This window comes from Musa acuminata, chromosome BXJ2-6 (assembly GCF_036884655.1).
Source record: "Musa acuminata AAA Group cultivar baxijiao chromosome BXJ2-6, Cavendish_Baxijiao_AAA, whole genome shotgun sequence".
Taxonomy (NCBI): domain Eukaryota; kingdom Viridiplantae; phylum Streptophyta; class Magnoliopsida; order Zingiberales; family Musaceae; genus Musa; species Musa acuminata.
The window spans coordinates 17283574-17287992 of NC_088343.1; the positions used below are offsets into that span (position 1 = coordinate 17283574).

The 4419-nt window shown below is 33.7% G+C and overlaps 1 long non-coding RNA gene across 1 annotated transcript; it reads right to left on the reverse strand.

Annotated features, from left to right (window-relative positions):
* LOC135615140 (uncharacterized) lies at positions 1-1889 on the reverse strand. The gene is made up of 2 exons (XR_010487868.1): positions 914-1889; positions 1-314 (listed from the first exon to the last, which is right to left on the reverse strand). It is a non-coding gene; the product is annotated as an uncharacterized LOC135615140 (long non-coding RNA).
* Between the last annotated feature and the right edge of the window lie 2530 nt (positions 1890-4419).

The following is a 4419-nucleotide window of genomic DNA, read 5'->3' on the forward strand; positions in this document are numbered from 1 at the left end:
TTGCAGAATAACCTGTTAGCTTTTTGACTTTTCCATTCCAGCATAAAATTGCCTTCCGTTCATCATTAGAGGCACTCATAAATTCTTTCACTAAAGCTCCACTTGTTTAAAAAAAATTGATTGACAAAACTCGTAAACATCATCCTTCATAATCTATCACCCCATAACCTATGATGGAAGTTGACCTTTTGCATCACGATTGGTTCCACACTTGTCATTAATAAATTCAACAAAGTCATCTAAATCGCGTCCACCCTTATAGTCTTCACCAGCTTTGCTGCTATTGGGGAAAAACTTCAATGTAGGATAACCACCTACACGGAGACAGTTAATATACTAGCCTGAACAAGATAAACGTACAATTTGTTGTTCTGACTATGATAACTATCTGAGATACCTAAATTATCTCCATTTCATGGCACTAATAATTTTATCAAATTTCAAGTCATATAGCAAAACAATTATCTTATTTTGACAATGAACAAGAATCACAGAGAACTTCAGAGCATTTGCCATAGAAAATATATAGTAAGATCATCATTCAGAAATTTCATTTTGAATAATAATGGGAGGCATTCTAATCATCAGAAATTGTCCTTGCAACATCACTTTGATGTTAATCATCAAAAAAATTTTCTCAGAATTCCAATTAATAATGCTTTTAACTTTAAAAATAAAAGAAAAATAAGAAATAAATAAGAATAGGAAGCAATGTAATTTATTACTTTGGCCCTCTAAGAGGGGTAAAACCATGAAAAAATGCACAAATAGTTAATAAAAAAATTGTAATATCTCCGACAATACCAAACCCAAGAAATTTCAAATTCCAAGTTCCGAATTGAACTAATTAAAAACTAGAGCATTTAGCAAACATCCTAAATCCATTTACCATTACAATTAGAATAAGACTAACCTTCCCAATCAAAACAGGCATTGCCTTCTTAAACCTTGAACCAAACGTTTCATACTCGGGGCAAGCTTCTTACAATGGCCGCACCTGCCAACAAAAGCACATTCAAACAAAGGCTAGATATATGAAATAGAAAGCTTCTGGTTTTGTAGTTCCTCTATCGAACTCTACTCTCCTAACTAACTTTTCATCATCATATCGGAGCTACTGTTTCAATACGAAAGGAAGTGATAAAAGAAAGAAACACAAACGAAGAATCCACTTGATCTCCGAAAGATTGTACAAGTCACTCGAACAGTATTTGATATCATAGGAGCTGCGAATCAGATGGTAATAATAGCTGATGACAAGATCCATCGAAATCAAGCCAATGCCCCCTCATCCGGCAGAAAGGACAACATCCACGCATCATGTGTCCTCGGTATCTCGATCGGATCAGAGAACTGTTCTAAAATGGTTACAAGGCGGCAAAGACCAAAGCGGATTCGATGATTGACAAGAAACCAAAACGAAATGGAGGAGCATCCGAGAGCAAACCTGAGGACGAAGACGTTGGCCGACCTCCTTCTCGAAGTTGGCCTCCGTGAGGACGAAGACATTGTCATCGGCCACAGCCCAGGAGAGGAGCAGAGCTAGGATTAGGCATTCGAGAGCAAACCTGAGGACGAAGACGTTGGCCAACCTCCTTCTCGAAGTTGGCTTCCGTGAGGACGAAGACATTGTCATCGGCCACAGCCAAGGAGAGGAGCAGAGCTAGGATTAGGCATCCGAGAGCAAATCTGAGGACAAAGACGTTGTCATCGGCCACAGCCCAAGAGAGGAGCAGAGCTAGGATTAGGCATCTGAGAGCAAATCAGATCTGAGATCGCTCCATTTCTATCCTTGGGGTATTGTGGATGACAAGGAGAGGAGAATTCTTCCTTCGTCGCCGTAATTGTACGAGACAGAGGAGTGCTGACCAGTTCTTTATTACGATATACACCCTACGATCTTGTTGAGAGTTATGCGTACCTAATTATCTTATATAGCTATCCTATTTTAATTAGTTCTGATCATATTCTAAATAATTTTATCTAAGTAGCCCATAAAATTATTATTATTATGGGAATAGTTTAACTTAATTAAAATAAAATACTACGATACAAATAAAAAGAATCTTTTTCATTCAAGAAAATTAATGTAGTATTTAAAACAATAATATTAACATAAAACATTTACAAGATATTCTCAATTGTATTCTCCCTTCTATCTTGCTTCATGAACTACGGTCCGATTCTATTTATAGGGTCTAATGGTAACTACCCGTATCACCATGTCACCCATAATTGAGCTAGTTCTTAAAACTAGCCTATAATATCTAGATCATGGTAACTATCAATAACTACTAGATCATGGTAAGTACCTAGATAACTACTGTGAATTAATTCTCAACACTCCCCCTTGATTCATAGTTATATACATCGATTTGCGACATGAAATAAATATGCTTTTGAACTTGAAGTGACTTGGTGAGGATATCTGCTCCACTTGCTACAAGATCATGAAATGATAGCGTATTTCTATATGCTTCGTTCTTTTATAAAATATTGGATTCTTCATCATAGCAATTGTGGCTTTGTTGTCATAAAATATTTCTATTGCTTCTTTTTATTCTTGATGAAAATCTTTAGGAAGTCTTCTAAGCCATATTGCTTGACAAGCTACTGATGTTGCGGCTACATATTCTACTTCCGATATCGATAATGCAATTGTTGCTTTTTTTTTTAAAATCCAAGATATAGCTCCTGATGCGAGGCTAAAAATATTGCCTGAAGTATTCTTTCTATCATCTAAAGCTCTTGCCCAATCACTATCAATGAAATCAAACAATTTACATTTAAAATTATAAGAATACCAAATATTATAATCTGTAGTTCCAATAATATAACACAGAATTCTTTTAACAGCTCCGAGATGATGTTTGCTTGGGCTATGCATAAACCTGGATACTACACCAACAAAGAATATAATATTTGGTCGAGTATGAGTTAGATAAATCAAATCTCCAATCAAACTTCTGTAGTATCTTACATTTGTCAAACATGTACCATCTTCAAGTTTCAATTTCTCATTTACATTCATGGGTGTTATTGCAGCTTTACAATTAATCGTGCTTTTCCAATAGAATATGGTTTTTTACTTTGTTTGTCATAAATGCATCATTCACATAAATCAAGTGTATTAATCTTGGGTAATCCGAAAATCATTCCTTTTTTACTTAACAACCTTAAACCCTTAATATTAAGGTGTTCATATCTTAAATGTCATAAATTAGACTCATTGTTTTGAGTTGCGATAAGTACATGTCTCTCAATATTTGACACATTAAGTAGAAACATCTTGTTTTACGTCATGCAAACATTTACTATAATAAAACCAAATTTTTTATCTTTAATAGTGTATGAACTATCATCAAATATTACTGAATATCCATCATCTATCAATTATCCAATACTCAACAAGTTATGTGATAAAGTAGGAACAAAGAAAACATTATCAAGGTATTTTATCCCTTGATTTGTCTTCACCTCAATTGTTTCTTTCCCTTACACTTGAATTTGCTTATTATCTCCAAGTCTAACTTTCAACTTGTGAGTTTCATCAATATCTCTAAATATTGATTTTATGCCTGAGAATAGAACATCTATAATCCAAAAACTAAATATCATTTGAGATATCATGAACTTATGAATGAGTCATAAACAACTTACTATTTTCTCCATTTTCCTTCAAATAGCTTGCTTGCTTTTCTCTTTTTTAGCAATCTGTCTTCATGTGATCAAACTTTTTATAATAGTGACTAACAATTTTAGTCACTCGAGAAAAAAAATCTTGCACTGATTCATTGCTTTTTATGAATAAAATTTCAAACTCACGATGAAAGGTTTAAAGTTTTATCGTAATCACCCTTGATGAGCCTTGAAATTCATTTTGAAGTATCAACCAAGCTTGCTTTGAGATTGTCGCTGCTATAATTCTCGAGAAGATTGTCTCATGTATAATGTTTCGTCATCTGGATCTGCATATCCATTTTTTATTAAGTCACAAAGATCTTGAGACTTGAATAGAGTCTTCATCTTGATACTCCAAAATTAATAGCATTTACCCAAGAAGATAGGAATAAGAGGTTGAGACATGGAATTGCTATTGAAATCATTTCAATTCAAGAAAACTAATATAATATTTAAAATAAAAAGATTGACATAGAATACTTACAAGATATTCTAAGTGTATTCTTCCTTCTATCTTGTTTCATGAACTACGGTCATATTTATAGGATCTAATGGTAACTACCTATATCATAATGTCACCCATAATTAAGGTAGTTATTGAAACTACCCTATAACTACTAGATCATGGTAACTACCTAGATAACTACTAGATCATGGTAACTACCTACATAACTACTATGAATCAATTTTCAACAAATTATACATGACATGTGATGATATTTACCATTGTTCTATAGA